We start from the raw sequence: 24,246 nt of genomic DNA, 5'->3' as shown, positions 1-24,246 counted from the left end.
TAGAGGGATGTCTGCAATGCATATATGCCCATCAATCAAGTGTGCAGCTTGGATACCCCACCTGACCAGGGTCTGTACAACCAAAATCAAATCCCTGTAAAATCAAAGGAACGTTTCTGGTCTTCAGGGGTACGTGCTATTTACTTGTGAAAAGTGAGACTGTTTTGGCCATTCCTTTTAACGCACGTGATGAAATGGGGAGCAGAAATGGAGAAAAACGTTTGGTAGGTTTGATAAAAAATGGTAATGGTACCGCTTTGTTATTTGATGATTAAGATGTGAATAAGAGTCCTATTTTAAGGCAGAATATTCTTAACCACCTATAGTCCTCCATGCCCTAACAGACTTTTTTTTACGATTAGAAAATGAAGTTCGCATGTGGAATAAGCAAAAATAAAATTCTCTGTAGATTTGAGCCAGCTCATGGACATCCAAAGGAGCCTCCTTTCTTATGGATTCCTGTCTGCCTTTGGTCTCTGATGTGTAATTTGGGGTATAATTGTGAGGCAGCCTCTCCCTTAGTGGGGTCATTAAAAGAGCTTTCTTTTCCCCTTTAAACAGGTGCCTACTTTCAAAAAACACGTGGAAGCTTAGGTATCTTGGAGACTTTCACCCATCAAACTTGGCTGCAAGTGGTCAAATTCCAAAGGGAAAGGAATAGGAGACGGGTATAGGCAAACTGTATACAGGAGCAAACAGAGGGGGTTCCCAGAAATCTCATTTCCCTGGGAGCCACACCTAGGGAAGCCCTAGGGAGGCAGGCAGTCCCCAAGAATTGCTTAGAAAAAGTTCCTTCCCTGCAGCACCTCACAAGCATTCCTCCAGTGAATTAGGCTGCCTAGCAATGCAAGCACCTAGGGGCAATATGCTCCTGCCCCCCATTAAGCTCACGTGTAGCTTTTTAATTAGAGGCACCTCTATAAAAGCCAGAACCCGTTTAAACTAAATAAAACTGGGCCGTATACTTTCTCCCACAAGCTTGTTTTTTTTTTCTTGTACATCGATACATCTGTGCTGATAGAAAAGCATACACCACAGCCTAGAAGACTATGTCCGCTTCCCCAACTTTTAGACGAAATATAGCTGTGAAACCAAAACATCAGTCCTCCCAGAAACAGAAAAATGTAGCAGTCCTGTAAATGATGGACAATCTAAAGCTTCAGCAGAAATATATGCAGTAATACACACGTTCTTACCTGCACAAGTCTGTACCATCAGCCTTTGAGAGGTTTTTTTACATCTACTCTGTAACGATGCATTTTTTGAAAATGGTTCTAGCGCTCAGGAATGCCAAGAATTTAGGAAGAGAGCCACAGCTTAAGAGAGCAATTATTTGCCAGTAAATACTCAATTTGCTTGTCCTGTGATTTTTCTTCTCCTAACTTGCCCTCTCCGTAATCCGTCTCTTGCTGCGTCATGAGCACAAGAAGTCTTTTCTTCATAACATAACACTTCAGTTTGCTATTTTGTTAGCGTTAATTAAGAATTCCCTCTACTGGTCATTTTCTATACTCTTACAAATTGCACCTTGAGCCCCGGACATTAGAAGGCAGTGAGTCAGTGTGTGGGATTCAGCCACCGTTTATAAACACCTTCAACCACATTCACCCAGTTTACAATATTCAGGACATCTCAGCTGAATTACTGCTTTGTGTCCAGTTTGTATTCAGATGGGGGCCATATGTTCCTTCATGTATTAGAGCAGAGCTCATTAGCACTGCTGCAGTCACGCCACAGCAAACATTTTTTTTTTTTTTTCTATCTTGCCTCCATTTTAACCTGATTAAAAACATTTTCTCCAGGGTAGATTTCTGGAAGAGAACTACTCAAATCAAAAGTACCGTTCAAATGGATATGTGTAAATTTAAAATAACTTTTAAAATTAGTAGCTGCTTTTGCTACAAAAGAACTCAGTTGTTACTTAGGATTAAAACTACTTAGTAAAAGCACCTTCTAAAGACATGGAAAAGCCTTCACAAAAACTCTGTTGCAGTAACCACAAGGGCTAAGTATTCAGTGAGCACACAGACCTAGAAAAACTCGGTATCTGAGCTCTCTCGTAAGGATTTAGGCACATAACCTATTTTTAAAGAGGGTATGTATGTACGCATCTGTACAGGCAGCATCATACAACTAGATTAACACCTTGCAATAATGGGGAGAGTGGGTGTAGTTAGAAATCTGGATGTGCAAATTGTATTTCCTAAGAAATTTTGTGTAGGCAAGTTCCATTCTGCTCAATCAAGAGTAGGCAGAGAAATACTGTATTTGGCAAAAATTAATAAAATACAGAAGGAGTGACTTGAATCACCCACAGTAATTGCTAAATGAAAATCTAGGTTCTGAAATACAAAACAGGAACCCCCTTATAGGGAGCAGAAGAAGAAAATTACCCACCTGGGATTGAATAGTATGATAAAGAATCCATTTAAGGATGCATTTTAGGATAGAAATGCATCATCTGCCAAAATCAGTTTGGGTCTGGCTACTTCTCATATGAGTAAAACCAACTTGTGGGCCCAAAACTAAAAATTAACATCACACCCTGGATGCTTTACTGCATTTAGAAGGACTGTGTGCATTTCATATGATGCAGCGATATTGTAGAAAACCATGGAATCTCCACAAATTCAAACCACAGGATGATAAAATGTAACAGCAATTCCTCACCTGAAAACGTGCGTTCTAAAATACCACGTTCTGAGCACAAACAGCATCAGAGGCATCAAACATCCCTAATAAAATGCATTTGTTATGTATATATGTATATGTATATCAGCTGCTAGAAAGCAGACAAGTTAGAAACATGCTTAAACAACCCGGTCATTTGGGGGATTCTTGCACACATATATCTTACAGTACCATACGCCCAAACTGATGGTTAGTTCATGTTAGACATTATTTAACTTTCCTCCCTAAAACTGATTTTCCTCTGAAAGCTCTAAAAACAGGGCACAAAGCCTACACCTGATGGCTGATAGACCCAGCTATACAAGTGCCTTGTGCCTTCCAAACAGGAGAATTTCCAAGTGCCTGGGCAGGGACTGTCCTGTATCCTTTGACGTAAACAACAGAGTTATCCTGGGTTTTAAGAAGACAGCGGTGGACCTGCTCTCCAATGGCCATTTGCGAGGGAAAACCTTTGGAAATGTACTGAACTTTGGTTAAACAGAGTTACATGCTAATTCTATGCAAGATAAACTAATTGTTTTCCCTTAGGCTTTGACTTAAAAGCATTTCAGAATTAAATCTGACCATTGTCTAGTGTATGTTATGTATAGTTTAAGAAGAGGGAAGAGTAGATCAGTCCTAGGAGGTACTTTCAGGTCAAATTTTCAATATTTAGATGAGAATGTGAAAATGAAACTTTAAATCAACTTTGAACAAAATTAAAAACATTAAAGAAAATGACAGTGACAAGTATAATTCTGTTGTTAAGGCTTAGAAGTGAAAAATAAACAGTATGAACAAAAATAAATTTGATTTTTATAAACAAGTATAAGCAAGCAGTTTGTTGTAATATTCTGTAATAAATAATTCTTTCTGAAAAAAATGGATAAGGGCTTCCTAATTTTTGTTGTCTTAAATTACGTACTTTCACATTAATATACTAATTTGTCTTTGCACAGCAGAGCTTTTGAAAGAAAAACTGACATACTTAATAGGGACAACTGGGTTAAATGGGAATTTACTGGATAAAGTCAGAACATAACAAATTCTTACTTATCCAGTGTAATTAATGTAAAATTATACTCTTCTCAACAGGGACTGCGTGGTAAAAGGGATATCTGGTTTGCTTAGGAGGTGCCCCCATTAACTGGATTTTTTTTTTTTTTTTTTTTTTTCTCTTTTTTTTCCAAATGCTCTAAGCAATCAGCTAGTAGAGCCAGACATTGTCCTCAGGTAACCTCACGCAGCTGCCTTCAGTGCAAAACGCCGTCACTTCTCAGGCTTCGTACGCCGTGATCTGCTTCCTTCCTTCGCATTCGTCCCCCGAGGGACCCCAGCCGAGCGCAGCAGCAGTCCCTCTTCTCCGGGCGGCCCGGGGAGCGAGCGCTCCTGCGGCACGATGTTTTAGCAGCAGGGCTGAACTGTCTCACCGTGCGCGTTTTGGTAGGAATCCCTTCCAAAGCCGATTGACAGGAAAACGGCGACGTGGTCGCTCTAACTTTTTAACCTCACGTTTGTTTTCTGCGGCACCTATTTGCTTTCACTTTCAAAGGTGTTTTTATTTTCCGAAGCTGGACAGGCATTCTGCGGTGATTTGTCTAGCAAGAAAAATCCCTCTCAAAATAACTCAGTGCTTTTTTTTCCTGTGTCACAAAGGCTCCCGGTACTAACATCTCCATCCCATCTCCCCATTGAATTAACTCTCAGCATTATCTATGTAACATGTACCACTGTTACACACTAGCCACAGCTGAGCATCTTCAGCTACTTACAAATGAAGAAAGTAGAATTCCAAACAATAAACTTGAAGAAAATATTAATTTTGAGGAAAAGAGAAAAAAAAAAATCCAGCAAATTAAGCCCACCTTTAAGTACACTAACCAGGTAAACTGGTCCACAACAGTTAAAATTCAGCTGATCGGTGTTATGTCTTCACCCAGGTAAATTCCTACAGAAATCAACACAGCTTCTGGTCAGCAACACCTGAGCTACTTCTACCAAAATCAACACTGCTAACACAAATTTATAAAGGCATGACCGTGCCCCAAACCTGACCCAAGGCAGCCATACCTTAAGGAAGAGCGACTAGGTGATTAGTAAGAAACGGCTTGCTAGGGAAAGCTGTCTCCTGGCAGGCACCAAGGTCCGCTGCAGCCCAGCACTTCTCCAGACAGGGCTCCAGGAGGAGATAAATGCTATTGCTATTTCCCATTAGCAGCGTTAGGAAGCTACGGAGGTATGTAGTGACATGTCTCAGTCCGAGCGTGGCACGTGAACTTATTTTTTATTTTGCTCTCTACGCCAAAGTGGTGTTTTGGGTTTGGTTTTTTTTTTTTTCACTAAACGAATCTTATAATCCATTTTCTGTGCACATTCAACAATAGATTGTTCCACAACGTGACAATATGATATAACTCAGGTCAGGCGCGGAGGCGTAGTTTGCACAGGCTGTTACTAAGTGACACAGGAATTTAGGGCATCAGTGAAGAGGTTGCATTTGTTAATTGTTCACTTCCAAACAGCGGTGGCTACGAGGGAGTTGCATTTGCTTGTCTGGTTTTTGATGGGCTTTCCTGCCTACCTCTGCTGAAAGCTGCTGGAGAAGAGCTGGCCAGGTATTTTGGTGGAAAAATCATTCAGAAGAGATTTAACAATAGTCCAGGTGCTAAGCAGACATCGCTGGTGTACAGTTCCAGCCTCTGATATTTCTCAAGCTTGGGGTTTTTTTGTTTTGTTTTGTTTTATACGTTTCCACTTAGAGTTCATGCAGTGCACTTATTTCCAGCTCAGATTTAAAAACCCACCAGGAAAAAACTGTAATACTTTATCCTATCAGACTAATAACACACCGCTTATGTGCCATTTAAATCAGAATTGCTTTCCCCTAGTGAATGGTGGATAAAATCGTTCTAGACTGCAGCAGATGGAACGGGAAACTTTGTCCTCCCGTTTGTATCTGGGGCATATATGATCAGCCTATGTGAATAAGGCTTCAGCAAAACATTTAGAAAAGCAGCGTATCAGGAACACTAGCATTTGCAGATAATAAATCACAGAAGAATCGCTACGTTGCAGCGTTAAACCAACCACTCTCACCGCGTGAAGGGGATCAAACCCTCCAAATTAACGAGCCAGGCTGGGCAAGTTCACTCACTGCATCCTGCAAGGGTGAGAGGAGCACACGGGAGTCTCCTCTATCTCAACAGCCCTACTCCACAGGGAGGTTTCCCAAAACAGCGGCTGACCAGGAGCGCTCAGGAAGGAGCGGAGCAGCCCGCGGCATCGCCTTGAAGCGCGGGTGATTTCCCGGCGCGTCTCCGGGACCGTGCGCCGGGAGAAAAACACGCGGCGGCTCACGGTGCGGGCTGGGAACCCGACCCCCGCGCGCGTTTTTCCGGGGCTCGCTATCGGTTTCAGAGAGCGGGTTTATCTTCAAAGGACCTCTGCAGCAGGGAAATAGCATCCCCTTCCTTTTACAGCTGGGGAATGTACGCACAGATATGTTACTGACTTTTCCAAGGTTACCGAGCCAGAGAGAACAGAAGCCAGACCTCTCTTGGTCCGCGGATCAGAGCCTTAAAAACACCCAAGCAATCCTCCCACCCGCTTCAAGGCCACAAAGTCTGAGGTTTAGTATTTTCACAGAGGGCATGATCTGGGCAGAAGCGAGGATGTGCAAGACAGAAAAAAACCCTCTTGTTTGATCTTCACAGGAAACCTTAGCCCCGAAGTAACCTTGAGGTAACAAGAATAATGAAAAACATGATTTTTACTTGCAAGTTTAACACACGAGGTTTGAAGGTCATTAAAGTGTTTCTGGCTCTGAAGTGAGAACTGGTGTTTTTACACTATACTTTCAGCACAGTGATTTTCAATTATCTCTGTAAAAATGGATACAAGCAGTTTGTTTACCAGGTTAGGAATTAAAAAAAACCAAACCAAAACAACCTAGATTTAAAGCTCTCCTTGGCTTAATTACTCTTAACATCTTATTTACTTAATCAAAGGAAAGGAAAAAAAAAAATCAGCTTGACTTTTTTGACAGCAAAGTCAAACCAACTGGAAAATTCACCTCCTACAACAAATGTTGAAAGGGAAAACTCAGGATAGCAACATGTTAGTGAAATGCTTTCAGCTGCAGACCCAACTGTATTGTAATGAAATCTTATATTCTCTTTGACCCGCTACCTCTCTTTCCCTCCAAAAGACAGGGAAAACTGTTGGATTTGAGTATTGCTTCTGATCAACTCCTTTCCCATAGGAAGGGGCACTGCACGGGATACAGCCATATAAAATCACATGCCTGTGAATTTACTTTGCACACTACCTGCACACATAAAAACATGAAAGATGTTAAGGTTAGAGAGTATGACTGTTTCTTCAACATTATTTTTTTCCTTCCTTAATGTGTGTTTTAAAGTCAGATAAGTACTCTTAAATTCATTTCAGAAATAGGGATTACTGGAGATCACTAATAGTTTTTTTTCCCAATTACACAAGAAGTCAGCAGCCATGCTGGGAATGGAGTGGAGCTGCGAGATCCTCATTCCGCGTTTCCCTGGCTCTTTTCTGGGGCCCCAGTGATCTTCTGTAGGCACTGGGAAACATGGGAAACAGTGATTTTTATATCTAGAGATCAAAGGGGTGGAATCTGTTCTTTGAGGACATGAAGTCCTAATACAAGCTAAAACTAAATGCTCTTAAGTTGCTCACTGTAGGGAACTTGGAAAAGAGACTTTGTTTTGCACCATTTATAGTCCTCTGCAATCAAAAGATTTTAGAGAATGCAGAAAGACATATACGTAAGTTTAGGTTTGAGAGAACTGTTCCGGGCTTCATCCTAACACGACATTATATAGAAAAATAATAAAATGGACATAGATGATCTTTCATAACAAGCTTCCAGTTTTATTTGGTTCTATTTAATCACGTATTTTGCTGTGGCCAACTGCATTCTCTCTGGTCTCTTAGACAGTGGGTTTCATGCATTCTTGCATATATTTGAACTTTTGATCAGTTTCCAAAAATTCACTGCTAGTATCCTAGGCAGCCATCACTGGGTAGTGATATGGGTCATTCTAGTTCAGAATAAAAAGGAGATGAGTGTGACTGATCCTTTTTCTCAAGGCCAAATCTCATAACAAATCATCTGGAGAACTGCCAGCGACTTCAATAAGACCAGAAATTGTCCCTACTGTTATCTAAAAAACTTCATCTGCCTTATGAGAAAATCAGGGTGCAAATTCTCTAGCCAGACTAGATTCATTCTCCTACAGCCTAGGAAAAGGAGACTCAGACAAAAGAGCAAAGGGAAGGACAGCAGTCTTTACTGATGCCTGTATGTTATTGCTCATCGAATTCCAAAATAGATGGGGGGAAAGCAGGGAAATGTGAGCAGTGTTGCATCAGTTCTTTCTCAGCAAAAGTGGAAATACTACTTTTTTTTTTTAAGTAAAATTTAGAACAGGTTTTATTATATAAGCAACGTATATAATACATCTATATAATTAAATAAACATATAATACAGGGCTGTTCTTGTCTTAATCCTTTAGACTTTGCTCCCAGCAAAGAGTGAATGAAAGAAAATAAAGCTAGAATATAAACTACTTATAAAGTTCTTTTTTGTCAGAAAATGAAAGGACAAGGGAAAAAACCCATGCTTTTGTTCCCTTTTTTGAATTTCATACTTTGGAAAAATGTCGGTATGTCTACACGAGTATGCATGTGCATGTATGTACGTCGGATTTACTGGAATGGCATGGAAGAAAATGAGTTGATCGCACAAGAAGCCAAGAATCTGGGGCTCCAATTCTCTGACTTGAATAGTGTTGCAAGGACTTGGAATGTGACAGATACTGGCATATTGTGTCTTGCTGTGAATGAGAGCTCGACTCCGAAGCTTTACAGCGTCTCTGTTCCTAAACAGCAGAACGCCCTGCTCACAAGGCACATCTGAAGACTTGGGAGATGACGAGCTATTCTTGACCTCTCCCTTTGCAGTGTGCAGTGCTTGTCCTGTTGAATGTCTGGCCTGTTACTGACCTTTAATTTCATAATAGGCTCATGTTGACAAATCACTTTGAAATGAGATCAACACAGATACGTAACTTGTGCTATGATACAGACAGAAAGGAGTTTCCAAAAGCTGGTGAGCACAGGAGATAAGCAGTAGTAGCATACATAAGGGGAGCTACATGTTCAACTGTCTGTGTGTTGGCTATCATCTTCAAGTACTGCATCATATTACTAAAGCATCTTTTTTTTTTTTTTCTAAAAGCCTATAAAACATTTTGTTTGTTTGTTTTGCTTTTTTGGGGGAGTGGGGTTGTTTTGTTTTGTTTTTTAACTAGTCCTATACTTTCACTCAGTTCTATTAGGCAGCTACCGCCAAGGCGAAAGACAAAGCCAGATGGAAGGTAGAAAGAGTTTGAGAGGAGTACCCAGAATTAAAGAATTTCAGCCTTCAGCTTCAGACCCCACAAGCAGCCCTTTTAGCAAAGTTACCTTCTCTTATTGCTCTTTACCTTAAGGGGTAAATACTTAAAGCACATATTTAATATTTAACCACAGAATGTTTTGCGTTAACCAGAGTCCTCCTGCTCTCTAGTTTCTATAATTTACAACAAAGAGTTTATTAAACACAACTCTTTCTGTCTGACATTCAAATCCATCTCTGCGACACACTCTCCTCTGGATTTGCGCCACCGAATGAAATGCTTTGGAAAAACAAAATAAACCAAAACCCTGCTGTGGAAACAGGACAAATCTAGTTTCACATCCCCTGCAGAGAAAGAAACAAGACGGAAGTAAAAAGCACCAAATGGAGCTCATAAAGCTTCACTCTGATCTCAGCCTCCACATTCTGGCAGAAAGCACTACCTAAGAGATGTGCTCTGCTTCAAGTGAGAACAGCCTCCGATTGCACCGCGAGCACAAAAATATATTGTCTGTGAACAATTATCCTGAACAAACTCTGAATAAGGGAAATCTGACTACAGAAAAGGGGGAAATGTGGTGGGAGGGCAGGCTTATCGGCCCCCCCCCGCCCCTCGCCAAGGCCTTATCTCGCACGCCAGCCATCCGTAGTAGCTGTGCCCGCGACCACGGTTTGCGGGCTCCGCCGAAACTCCTTTCCGCGGCCTGCCCGCGTCAGGCGCCGCGATGAGGTGGCAATCATCCCGCCCATCAGAAACCGTCCGCCGTGGCGGGGGGCACGTAATTTGAGTTCTGGAACAAAACCAGTTTCTCGCTTTAGGTCCAATTTATCACAGCTAGCTGCTCGTACTCCTTATAACGTTCCACACAGCAGCGCGTAAGCGGAAGGAAGCCCGTCGTAACGCCGTGGGGAGTTACTGGGGCTAGCATTAAAATTCACCCTCTCTTTCAATATAACTACAAAGAAAAATAACATAATTGTTTGGAAGTCACGGCCCAAAACAGGAGCAGATTCTGAACAATCTTGAACCCAACGCGACGTACCTAGAAAGAGAAGGATGCACACCTGAGTACAGTCTTTCTCCACTCCTGGATCCCGGGCACCTCCTCTGTAGTTACATCTTTGAGGACAATCAGCATCTTAGAGAGAAAACGTGTCTTGGGGCAGGAGTCTGTTCTGGGTTTTTTGCTTTGTTTTTTACTTTTGCACAGCATCCTCGTGCAGTTTGGTATATATACATACGGATGGCAAGGGAAAGAAAAAGCACACAAATAGATACAGGGAGGCCACCTTGTGATCAACCAAGCTCTCATCCTGCTGCTAGAACTATTCTTAAATTCAGGTAGGAAACAGCCCTTCTGCAAGAGAGCACAGCAGAATGCTTTGCCCAAATGAGGGAGATTCTGTAATGTGATACATTGCTGACAGCTTTCTTGTGACCCCCAGATGATCATATTTACTTCTAGAACTTCGAGATCGGTTTATTAGTGTACTGGGCACTCTGTATGTATTCCTCATGGGGCTTTTACAGCAAGAATATCTACAAATCCCGTGTCATAGGATGGTGTCTGATTTAGACTTTAGTCCTTTATTCCATTAGAAAGCCAATGTTCTGCTATGATTTTTTGTTGTTGTTGTTAATTAATTCATTTGAGACTATTCCTTAAATTTTCATTTTAATGCATTTTTGTGTGTGGGTATATTAGTCACTTCTAAAGTTGCATACAACTGTCACTGGTTTAAAGTCTTTGTTAACGTACGTAATACAAATCTGTATTACATATGCACGTGTATGTGTGTGCATGTGTGTGTATATTCATGTATATATTTAAAAAACAAACCAAAAAACCTTTCCAACTGCATCTTCCTCCCTCCTCCCTTCTCCATTCTGAGCAGGTTCCTGCTATCAACTGCTGGAGTGTGCTCACTCTACACCTAGAGCTATAATTATTTTGCTTTAATTTTACAAAACCTTTTGTTCCATTCCCACGAGCCCACCTGATCCTTATATTACACTTGCTCTATTAAAACACTCATGCAGAACAAAGCACAGTTGTACTGATTCATAAGTAACTCACCCCCCCACCCCCTTCTCTTTTTCTTTCTACTAGGCTCATGCCTCTTACTGCAGTTTCATGACACTGTCCCTGATGCCAGTCCATGGTCCCATTTTTGCCTCTTTTCTTCTTTCTTTTAAACCATTATTTTTATGTGCTTAGGGTCCAATTACACTATTGTGTGCTGTTGTTTTGAATTGCTGTTGTTCTCAGTCATTTTATGTTATGCTCTTTGGCACAACAACAGATATAGTGCAGAGGGTGTTATGGAATTTATTTGTTGTAATCAGACTCTAGGATTGTTTTATTATTATTATTATTATTCATAGAGTACAAGCACCAAGGCTAGCCCTACATTTTTCCAAGGCAAGCAGAAGACCATTTGTAGCCCAGCCTCTGACACCAGCATACCCTATCTGCAGTGAAAGGGCCCAGCAGCAGCTTAGGTCAAGGTGATTACTATCCCTTGGGCATTGCCGGCATGAACCGCGAGGCTCCAGAGAAGACCAAACACACCGACAACGCTTCCAACAGGATCTTCACAGAGGCACCGCGCATTTCAGATTGAGAAAAAAACCCCAACCTTCTCATAAACTATTGCTGAAAAAGGGAAGGACCGAGTACAGCTCATCAGTAAAGATGGGAACAATAGAAGGGCCGTTTCATCTATTTGTCCTGTACAACAACTTCCTTGAGCCGAGACAGCCTTCGTTTTCTGGCTTCTAAAGCACCAAGCATGTTGCTAGGACTAAGCAACGGATAAATAATAATCGGGCAGAACAGCGAGGAGTGGGTGCATATGGAGAAAGTGCTAGCAAAGAGCAAATAAAATGGAACTCTCGGTAGCCATCTTCTCAAGAGGGGGAGCAGGACATTTTGCAGTGCCCTACGGAACGCCACGGGTGTACAGGAGAACAGACCAGGCGAAGGTGTGAGAGAAGGCAAGAAGGGGAAGGAAAATGGGGTATTGTGTATGTTTTTCTGGGTGACGTGTAACAATGGTGAATACTAATGACTTCTGGCAATGAAAGAGAGTAACAGGGAAAAAGAGGAATGTGGCAAGGCACAGAACAAACACGGCTGTAAGGGGTACAAACGAAAGTTGCAATTTACCAAAGAATAACCGTTCTGCGCATTTTATGTAGCATGTCAAATCTATCAGATTTTCTCTTATTAAATCATCATTCTACAGCAACAATCATTCTCTCAATCAATCCCCCGTGTTAACAACTCTTAGTAATGACTAACTTGGCAGGAACTGATGTTTACATATATTTTAAAGTCCTGAGCACTGTTCTGTATTTTTTGCACGTTAAATTTCCTTTACATTTTGTCTCTTATTTTTTAACCTGTTTTTGAAGGATGGATGCATTCAATCGGACAATAAAGTTTTGTAACACACACACACACAGATTATGTTAGCTCAGGAAATTGGCAGTGGGATAAGAACAAAACCATTCACCTCCTGATTGCTGATTCAAATCTAGCCCAAGTGAGATAGTCACAGAAGCTATAAGCCTCCCATGGTGGCTTTGTGATTTGAGATTATTTTTTATGAATCTCAATCCACTTCAGGCCAAGAACCAGAATCGCAAATCCACTGCCTCAATGAGCATTAACTGGCATCACTGCACACAGTAACGGAAGAGATGCCAAGAAACAAACTGGTCCTGGAGACAGATTTCCCACCTTATCCTGGGAACTGATCATTAAAAAACAGGCTTGGTTCACGCAGATGTGGAGCACAGGGAAACATGTATATATCTACCTAGCAAACAGAAAACAAACCAACCCACCTGTAGTCACATCAGCTATGTGCCGCACCATCTACCTGAAACGTGAACTGCTTCTCCAAGACTTCAGCAGTCCTAACCTTCCCGAAAACCAGAAGATGTCTTATGGTGTGCCCCTGTATCACTTCAGAGCTGAGAGATGGGGAGGGCAGGAGGAGAGGAGAATAAAGAAAAGGTTTTTTATCATAACTCCTGAGGAAGAAGCAGCAAGCCTATGCACTCCTTACCCCTTAAAATCAAAAGGGCCACAGAGCAAGTGCAGGCTTTGGTCATTCTTTGGTCCACTTTTCCTGCATAGGTAAGAGGAACAAATGAGGCATTTAATTTTGCAGAAGACCAAACCTGAGGAGGGCTGTGTTGCACTTTTTATTTCACTTGGGACACAACTGATTAACAAAGCTATTGGCAAAGCTATTTCACTAAACAAACATCCTATAGCATACAACAAAATAGTGATGCTCAGGCATATTTCCCATGGCTCCTTCTGTTAGGGAGCATGAATCATTAAAATCACTTGGGAATTAACTACTCCAGCTTCCTCCCTTAGATACATTTGCTAACCTGAGGGGGGTAAAGGTCTCAGGACTCGAAAGTAGATTTAAAGTTTTTCCACCATCTGTGCTGAAGTGCAGCCAATGCAAATTCCACCTTCAGATCTGCACTCCGGTGCCTCCCTGTTATGTTTCACTTCACACTTGTGATCTTTATTCCTTAGAAACAGGAAAAATGCACAGCTGATGAGCCATGTTTGCATGCAACTCGAAATTGTTCCTTCAGTGGCTGTTGCTTGGACGTGCACTTGACTATTCAAAGGGAAGTGAGATGCAAAATAGAGCTGCGTTTTAAATGGCCAAGTATTCCTAATTTTACACAGGGATTTCTGGAAGCAAGTAGTTCTCATCAAAGTTTTCAGAGACATCGCTGAAGGTATTCATGTATACAAAAAGAAAAAGTTGGTTGGAAGGTCAGACGTTTTCCCCTTCCTTTGCTCTTCATCAATTTTTTTTTTCTTTTCCTTTTTTGGCAACAAGAAGAAAAGGGAAGACACTAATGAATGAAAAATGAACAAGTATGGGTTTGATGGTCTTTGTCCAAAATAAAAATTTTAAGACGGGGTAGCCTTACAAGTTGTAAAGGATACCTGTAAATACATACATACATGTAAATGCTCCTATCACAGCAAGTTCCAGTAAAATGTATAAAAAAATTCTGAATGTAGCTAAGTAGATAGTGTAAGTACAGTTAAATTCAGCTGATAAACTGGAGAAGCAGACAAACAATAGCTAGTATAACTATTAAGAATCTGGAAAAAAACACATCTTTTACATGGATTTAAACTTAGGATCTGACACAGAGTATGATGATTTAATTTAGGAGTCATAAGGTTAATAATGCTGATCCCACTGGCAGAGACTTCAAATACAGATCGCATCTTTCTAAACCTTCGAAATTGTTTTAAGTATGTTTTAGGGAGGCTCCAGAATAAGCCAACTTGCCAAGGAAACCTGTATCTCTGTGGAAGCCAGTGTTCAGCACAGATGACTCAAAATCATAAATTGCAAGATGGTTTAGTCCAGCAGAACAAGGAACCACTACTTCAGTGAAACAGGTATGGCTTCACTGAAAATAAAAAGAAATCATTTTCAGAATGCCGACTAGACAATTTCAGCTCTCACTTAACACGAATTTTTATGGACGCTGACTACACTTCAAAAAACCCACTTGTGAACTTGCTCAGTGTTTTTGGGAGAGCTGATAACACCAGGGATCAGAGAGAACTCAAAACCTAAGTATGCTTCAATCTGCCTTGCCTATTGCGCGGAAAAAGGTAGCACTAACCAAGCTCAGACGCAGGAGCTGCACGGAGGCCCACGCCGACGCGCTGAGCGCTGTGATGATGTGCTGCGCACGGGTCTGCTTTTCACATTGAGGTGGTGTCATTTTCACAGATTGATCCGTGAATGATTCTTGGTCTCTGGAAGCTCAGATCCTTACTCGGAGCTGGTTTAACTTACTCGATAACTGACGTGTAGGGCTTGCAAGCGCTGGCATTTAACCATCTATAGCGACTACACGTACGTTCGAACCTGATCATCATTTTGTGTACCAAGTGACCCACAAGCTGAGAGTCTTTACCAAGAGTCAGAGGACGCAGATGTTTACCAAGACATTCCCACGACAGAGTGTGCACCAGTATGGATAGTAACGCAGCAGTGAAAAAAACCCGTTCAGGTATTTCCTACAGGAGAAAGTCTCAGATGAAGAAAGAGCACCCAAAGTGAAGATGCCATCACATGTACATGCCAGATTTGGCTTTGACATGGTATCTGAACCTAGAACAGGATTTGAATTTTACAATTAGCTTCACATGTCCCAATTAGTTTCTCAAGCTGCACAGAAAGCAGAGGAAGTTCACTTTAGGCATATAAAAGGAGACAATAGCAAACTTTTGAAAAAACATTATAGGGAATAATTGTGCTCTGGAGGATTTATTTATTTACTAATGCAAACAGTACACACTGAGATAACATCTGGCAATGTTTATTACAATGAAACCAGATCAATACTTCTGTCTACTGCAATATTTTTCCACAAAATAGGCATTCCTCCTGGCACCCACAAGAAATACTCAACTATCTATTACAGTGGCCTTTGTCAGCAAAAAGGGAGGTTGTTGCCTTAATTCTTCTATTTGAGACCCAAGAGAAGACAAAGAATTAGATATACCTAGACACAAGAATGATGGTGGAAAATTAGAGAGAAAGTTAGAGAGAGATATATAGCTTGTAGCATTGCAAAGAGCACACAATTCATCCCTACAGAATTTCAAGAAGTAACAGATCCCAGATCTTTTTTTCTTGTGCCTCAAGGAGTTTAAACTTAGGGCAATCCATTACATTTGCTAGTGAGCTACCAGGCCTTTTGTGGCATTTTAGAGCTACAAGTAAAGGCAGAAAGTTTGACTTCTTATTTCCTTTCGAAGTCAGAATTCAAAAAGAAGTGATACTGAAACTTTCTACACAATTAAAAAGCCAAAAATAAATTTGTTTTGAAAGTTCTGCGTATTAGAATTTCCAAGTAAGCCCTTCCATTCTTTTCTATTTCTGTATTTGCATTATTGCATGTCACTGTAGAAAACCTAGCAGTGTTTTGTGCAATGACAAAAGTAACTAAGCATTAGCTTAGTACTTACTGAACCTTCACCTTTCCTAAACCTAAGTGCCTCTTGCAGTCTAACAAACAGCTTGATGTGCAGTAAGACATACATTACTACTTACTCATCATGAAGTTAAGCAAAAAATAACAAAACCGCACAAAACAAAATCAATAATTATTTTTCCTCCTTACATTTTTTAATTGCTATAATTTTGCATTTGTTGAAACAGTAACTTCCAAAGAAAAATTATACATCTGATTAATGTGACTATACAGAAAATAAATGTACATTTGCCCCTATTTAATTTCACATTTTGCTGGCTCAATGTTCAAGGCATTTCTATTCGTACAGGGCCTAGAGGTAAAATAAGACCTTCTGTGCTACATTAAGTCCTGAGGCATGAGCTATGTTCAGAAGTTACTGTGGTGATATGTTACCTTTTTCCCATAAAAACTCTTTGACGAGATAATTGGGATTGTAGTTATGAAGCAGGGAGAGGAGGAAGGCAAAGGAACACCACTTGTTTTCCTCTCTACTAGTCTAGATCTACTGGGCAGAGGAAAGCACATTTTAGTTTGGACTAGTCAAATGAACAGCCACAGTAAGCACAGCAGCATCGAATATGCCCTTACATGCCTATTCCTATAATTTGTGTTAGGTAAGATTTGCATTAGGATTTTTTGTTTAGCTTCTTACCGTTTCTTGCCCTCCACACCATCAATATCTTACTATAACCTAAAGGTCCTAATGATCTGGCCATTAGGAATGAACTGGGGAAGAATTTTAACAATAGTGCTATATTAGCAAAGCGATGAAAGACACAAAACCTGACCTTCCAAGCACTGAAACCGGTGAAAATCCCACTAAAGTAAATGGAGGCCCTACTTAAAGGGCAACAGTACCATCCATCTTTAATATTCATCCATTACTGTCAATTTAGCCACATGAATTAGTGCCAGACTTGCAAATACACAGAATATTTGACGTAGCTTTAAGTGAGAAGACTGAGATTTCAAATGTGCAGAACAAACTCCGTTATTTTTTTCGATATTTAAACAAATACAGGCCAAATACAGACTCAGTTCTGAAAACTCTCAACCCTGACAAAGGTCAGTGCAGGAGTTTCCATTTGCGTATCAGTGCTGCAGAGGAGTAGAAAAGCCATACTGAGACAGAGACTGGGAATTTTACACCTGGTTCCAGTGCAAGCAGAAGCCCAACCCCAGTCCAGCAGAGGACCAGTTTGCCTGAACCGCGTACCAAATTTGCCAGTTCCTCATCGGCACCACAAAAGAAAGAACTGTTTTGTAAGCTAGTATTAAAACTGGGCTAGATAAAATGGGAGAGGGGAATGTTTTCTAACCAATATAGTCTTATAAACTTTCACAAAAGAACTCCAAACCACCTAAAATTAGGAGATTAAAAACAAAATAAACCCTCATTCAAGCACTACTGGGCAAAACCATGCATATGACAACTTTTAAGTCACTTTGATATTAAAACAGGGTAAATCTAGTTGTTTCAAAAAAAAAAAAAAAATCTCTCTCTAAAGCAAGCATGACGTATTTATTTTCCCGCTGTAAATCCTTTTCCCTTACATCAGCTAAGGAAAGTCCTGCGCTTCCTCCGGTACCTCAGCCGGAGCAGTCGGTGCCTGCCCCTCACCAGGGGCAGCCCTGCTGGAGAAGAGGGAACACACCTATACGTGTGAATGCGTCAGGCATACCATAACCCACCCGATGTAAAGGGGCAGCTCGAGCACACATATTTGCAACACATCCTGGCTCTACTGAAAGGAACGGGGAAGAACCTCACTGACTTTATTGGGGCCAGGATTTCGCGCTTTATCTGTAAAAGAAGTCATCAGAAAATGGCTGCACTCAATACAGAGATGGCGTGCGGAGTTCTGGCAAGGATTGTGGGTGATACTATGTTTGCATAACGTCTCTGGGGACTACAAAGAAAACTTGCTTTGTCACACAGCTTACCTGCAGCCCTGAATTTCACTGAGTTCAACAGCCCTGAGTTGCCAGCTCTAGGAAGCAGCAGTGGGCAGTGACAGGCAAAGTCCTATCCCGTTCAGACAGCGGGATGAAGTACTGGGAGCAGTAGAAGGGAGACTTAGTGTTTCACAACGTGGATATTCGGGGTTCCTTTCAACTCAACAGAGAAAAAGCAGGAGGAAAAGTCTACTACCCTTTCTAGACTTCCACCATCACAATCATGATTAATCACGAGGCTTTAGGAATTAGTTCAGCATTAAATAAGGAACATCTATTTTGCTACACAGTATATTTATTTTACAAGGTTTTCTAGGTATAAGGAGGCTTAAAGAATAACTACAATATGGTATAGATACATTCATAAACATTATGACAGAGACAGTGTAAGAGATTTTTAGAAATTAAATGCTTTTAAATGTAATTAAATCATAATAAAGATAATCGCATAGAAAACTATGCCCCTGACAGCCTGACAATGCAGGGACATCAGAAATGTTTTCCACCATCATAAGGCACAGGAGATCTATGCCTACCTCATGTTGCTGAAAGGCAAATTCTATAGGGGGATAGAAAATGTATTTTAACAGCTGATAATTTCATAAGAAGTAAAATTTACCTGGCATATCTGGAATTCTCTGGGACACTAATGGCTGCAGTAAGGAAAAGATCCTTTCTGTGTTTCTTACTGGTAAGAAATCCTGTCCATGGAAGAATCGGCGAGCCTTTAGCCTCTAGAGCTTCCCTTTGGCTGCCTCTAGGTTGCACTCCACCCAACAAGATTCTTCCCTTTGCCCTTAATACATCCCGAGTACTGGATGAAGACCCTCACTCTGGGGTTTGAGTTCCACTCGGAGTCAAGCACCTAAACGTTACTGCCTCTAGCCCCTAAAATAGATTTGGACGGGGTAGCAAAGCGGCCTTTCCTCATCAATTTCTGTATCTCTGCAACAGTCTAAGACTTCGCATATGAGAGAAGAATGAAGTTTTGAGAACCGCAGAAGTTCAGGGACTATCTGAATGCAAAGCTTTGGTTCAGTACCACTCCAAAAACATACATGTTAATGTAAAAGATTTTATATGTTATAGATTATAATCATATATACTAGTTGTGATTACCTTCCTGCACTAAGTGTTCTCCTGAACTCTTGCCAAAGAACAGCTCCCTGGACAGGGCAGGAAAACGCTTGAGGTGACCATAACTGGTATCCTGAGGAAACGAAATATTTGCTAGATATCTAGAGTTGCACTAATATCTGAATGTTTTCTTCAGTGCAATTCTAGAGCCACGTAGGCACGAGACCACCCCAGCATAACAAAGACCGGTAAAGTGAACAGGAGTTTGTAATGGCAAACAAATGTCTTCTTGAATGGCAAGTATGATCAGAATAAGGGCAGATGTAGCTGTAAAGAGCAGTATTTTCTAAGCCACACACCCCCACGCAGAGAAGCTGAGAAGCAGTAATATGTCAATTTGTGACACAGGAAGAAACAGCAAACAGTATCATTTCTGGGGTGATTTTCACATGGCCAAGAGGCACCAGAACAAATTCAATAGCACCGAAGCCCTGACAAAAGTAAAAAGCATAATCCTTTCCTTCCTGCAGGATCAAAACAATTATGAGGAATCAAAGCTCTTGCATTCAGGTGCCGTCCACGAGCATCAGTACCTATAGCAACCTCGCCTATCGACTCCGGGATTTTTCACTTCTAATCATGTGCTACATTTGCTGTCAGGCTGATACACTAATGTAATTCTGTACCCTCTTGGTCACCTGATTTCTGCATTCCTCAGGCTTGTGTGACGTCCCAACCGCTGGAATTTCCCTCTAGTTGTTAACTGCATCCAGGCAAAAGCTGTCATTTACACACTAAGTCTGCCCCAAAGGGTGATTGTTTTATAGTTGTTTGGTTCAGAAATCCAGTATCACTTGTTCTGGAGAAGTGACAGCCACTCAGACATAAGAAGGTTAGTTGTGTATTAAAACAGGGCAAGAGACATGACAAAACAGATAACCCTCCTCGCTTGAAACCCTAATGAATGGAAAAAGAAACTGGGAAGAGATGAGAATTCATCTGCCTCTGGCTCAGACTCAAATGTCCAGCAGATTTTCCCATTGACGGTCTGATCTTGCAAACCATATACTCAGGAACTGTGCCACTATACCCTACCTATATGAACTGGGACTGCAGGATCATGACCTAAAGTGGTTCATATTCAGAGAGGACATGCAGTGATCTGGCACACAACTACTCTCACTGCTGCTGGGAAATATATACCTAATTCATTGAAAAGGTTCTGCTGCTAAAAGTCACGGGATTCTCAATTACTTATTGCCAGTCTTGAAAGAGATGAGGTAGCACTATTCCATTTTACAAAAGATTTTCATTATTCAAAATTTCCATGAGAACATTACATGAACTAGAATGAAATTTCTAGAGGAAACATTATGACGACAACTTAAAAAAAATCTGCCAGGGAAAGTGATGGGTTCAAAAAAATTTGTTAATGCAGGTTCTGAGTCAGAGGTGCCTTCAGTTATTACTGACACCAAAACATTTTGCAAAGCCATATACTTTTCCAATGGCCTTTAACAGCACAGACCGATCTGCCAAGTGCTCGCTATCTCGCTGCCAGCTCCTGCAGGCTCCTAAAGGAGAGAGGTGTAAGGGAAGGAAGCAAGGAGCAAGAACTAGGACCTTTTAAACCAAAATGATGACATGTACACGGAACAAAAGGTGCTGGAGGAATTCTTTTGTCGTGAGGAAATACAGGACTGTTAAAATACATATCTGAAGGACAGCGTTCCCCGTCAGACTTGTGAAGGCCCTGCAGAGCATGCACTGGCACCAAAGCTACGGACATGTCAGCAGCGGAGCTCTGTAGACGCTCTATTTTTTAAAATAAATAAATAAAACAAATATTCTGATCTCTCTCGTGCCAGTGGAAACTGTTGAAAACAACAGACCAATTTTGACACAACTGAGATTAAAATCTCTTCTAATCTATTATCTAGATGCAGGGGCAATGATGGGAAAGTGGGCAGTAAGAACAACCAGATCCTCTATAGTAAAATTCAGAGCTAGACCACTTACACTAATGAAGAAAACAGACCAGAAAGTTTGGGTAAATTACATTCATCAGACTGCCCTACATCAGACTCTGGAATTTGAAATGATTCAGTGAGAGTGTCCTCAGGGACACTGATGTAAATATAGAATAACCACAATGCCTTTCTGTGGAGTCCCTCCCATTATACACTGGTTTAGCTGAAGAATTTCATTTCGGAGAGGACAAAATAAAGAGTACCAAGGCTTGGAAAAGGCCAGGTCTGTGTTGCCTTTTTTCCTTTTGTAGCTTGTCTGATGACACTTCTGGTCTAAGATAACTTTCCTTGCTCAGTAATATTTAGTCTTTCTTTTAACTTGAAGCAGACCGGCAAATGCTTTGATAAATGGAGTGAAACATTTTCCACTTTCACCATAACGTCTTCAGGTGCTGAAATGCTGAAGTGTTTTACAACTTACTAAAGCAGTGCTACTCAGGGAATCAATGCTAATATTCCCATGCCTTTTTAATATGACTGAAACACAACCTATGCTCTTTTATATACTAAAGCAACCACACACTGGAGAGCCATTTTCCTATCTTCATCTATTGTGGCACATATTCTGCAAAAACAAGAGCTGCCACCTATGAAAAGAGTCAGGATTCTACCCATTTGTACACTACAACTGATGCCCTTAACATACAGACCTACAACAACAAACAAACAAAGCCCCACACAACTCTGCCACCTCCCAAAACCCCCAAACCTTAAACATTTGCAAGAAAACAAAAAAAGCACAAGGGACTTAATCAACAATCACTCCCAACTCTTTTTTTTTTTTTTTTTTTTTGGTGCTAAGTTGTGAATAGGTCTGATTAAAACCAACCTGAGAACTAACAAAATTTTCAGGCTGGTCAATTGCATTTTGAGATTGCAGTTTCATTAAGTGAAAATATCTTTCAAGAACATTTACATGAAAATTCAGAACACAGAGACAATCATCAGAAAACAGAGACAATTACAAAGCTCCCATTCTCCTGAGACATTTACCTTTCTGTAGCAGGCTTTACTCCAGCCCCACTACATATTTGCTCTGATCATCAATCCTATTTGCAACTTTAAACTGTCTCCACAATCTGTGTCAGAGGTCTTTGTATCAGGCAATACCTGGAGTGTCTCCATTCATCCAAATTTTAAAAACTGGTAACTGAAACAAATCAACATTTGTGCACCGACTGGAAAGAAACCATGCAGACTCACCGCAAGTGAAAATCTGTCCTTCGGTGTCTATACGACTCCCTCCTCTGTCCTTCTCTAAAAAAAGAAGGGTCAAAGCAAAATGCTGGCAGCCCAGTAAAATCTTTGAAGAGACAGTATGGTTTCAGTTATGAGAGGATGGAAAAATGAGAACCCTGGGGATCTTTCGGGAACATTAAGCTTTATTAATCAGGAATGTATTAGCCACATACCAACATTCCCAAACGGTACGCTGAATCAGAGAAACGCCAGGGAGCAACAGAACCCATCCAGGCTGGTCTTCTGCCTTACAGCAAGTTCTAGCACGCCCCGAGAGATGGTTTTCCAAGCCATTCCTTAAAAAAGAAACCTCCCCTGCTTCCACAGCACCTACAGGTTGTGCGTCCCAGCGCTTTACAACCAATACAGTCAGAACATGGTCCTTAATATCTAACTTGGTAATTTTCATTGCTCATTGAACTGATTTCTTTAGGTCTTTCTCCCAGTGGATATGAAGAACAATTAATCACTGTGCTCCTGATTGTAACTTTTCACTCACTAGAATATTTTTTTCATACTCTCCTTAACATACAACAAAAGCAACACTTTCAGAAGCTTATAATGCCATGTAGGGCTCCTATGTACCCCCTTGCCCCTGGGCCAGATAACAATCAACCAGTTTCTGCTTTCTCAACAATTTTAACACTAGGACAACTTCTGCCTTGACAAACATATTTGACCTCTCCACATTTCCACTGGGGTTCCCCCAGGTAGAAATCAGGGCAGAATTTATCCCTCTGAGTTTCTGGATTAATGCCTTGGTATAGGAAGGGGAAAAGGCAAAATTAATTCTCTTTGTTAGTGCAAACACAATTCCTCAGTGGCAGTCAGCCCCAAGACATTGATCTTTGTTCAAAGGAAGCACACTTCCATACTCATTTCACATTTGCACACGTCTTCTCCAGCGTAGCTTCTACAAGCCAGTGTCTTCTGCGTCAAAAAAAAAAAAAAAAAAAGGGCTTAACAAACTATTGAGGGTTTACATTTTGTCAGAGGAATAGGAACTGGGAATTTGCAGGGCTCAACAAAGCCCATCTTAGACATGATATTCTAGTTAAAACACCAAGTTGCAGGAGGGCAGGACAGATCCCATATCCATCAGGAACTGCGAGGATTCTTGTGCTGTAAAGAACACAGTAAGGTAGCTTGTTTGTTGTTTCAAAACTCTTCCTTCATTTAAAAGCACTGCTGTGATGGACGAAGCCCTTCTCAGCCCTGACATCCTGACGCTACACATGCAGCACGCGCTCTGGGATGCCGGCTTACTGTGTCACATTGGCTTGGGTTCTGCCTGTTCCTTTCCTTATGCCTGCAAGCTCAATTGAACTTATGAAAATTCAAACTGTCTTCTGTCTGTTTCATACATCATCAGCAAACAATCGCTAGACAAAATGAATTTGCTCTCTGTAATTTGGAGGCTACACAAATGTCTCTGCTGCATAATGCAAAAAAAGGGGAATAAAGTTTGGTATGCAAGGTTAATTCAGCATGGAGGAAAGTAGCAGAGAAACAGACGGAGAGAGAACGCGAACAATAAAATACTCAACAGTAGGGAGAGTGACATGAGAAATACTTCTGTAAATTGGAGTTGGCCTTGATACCTTTGAGTGATGGAATTAAACAAAGGCACAAGTGAGTTGTGAAAGATCACCCCCACGAGTGGCTGTATCTCCATCCCTTGTGATCTGTCTACACAATATACTTATTAATAATAACAATGGTTACTATTCCTCCTCTACGCTTTGCAAACACAAACTCAGTAATGTTCACAGAGCTGTATCAGTTT

The 24,246-nt window shown here is 41.0% G+C and overlaps 1 protein-coding gene across 8 annotated transcripts in view; it reads right to left on the bottom strand.

Annotated features, from left to right (window-relative positions):
• Window positions 1-24,246, bottom strand: part of ZBTB20 (zinc finger and BTB domain containing 20) — a 486,412-nt gene that overhangs the window by 315,491 nt on the left and 146,675 nt on the right. The window contains exon 1 of one of the 8 annotated variants that reach the window (XM_030021014.2): window positions 1,197-1,254. The exons of 6 other annotated variants lie outside the window; for them this stretch is intronic. The gene's annotated coding sequence lies outside the window, so the exon portion shown is untranslated. Of the gene's footprint in view, window positions 1-1,196; window positions 1,255-24,246 lie in introns of those variants that run through there. One more of the 8 variants, XM_030021013.2, reaches the window with a different exon arrangement.

This window comes from Aquila chrysaetos, chromosome 7, assembly GCF_900496995.4.
Source record: "Aquila chrysaetos chrysaetos chromosome 7, bAquChr1.4, whole genome shotgun sequence".
Lineage (NCBI taxonomy): Eukaryota > Metazoa > Chordata > Aves > Accipitriformes > Accipitridae > Aquila > Aquila chrysaetos.
Note: the sequence above shows the minus strand (reverse complement) of the source record. Positions and strands in the feature narration are given on the sequence as shown.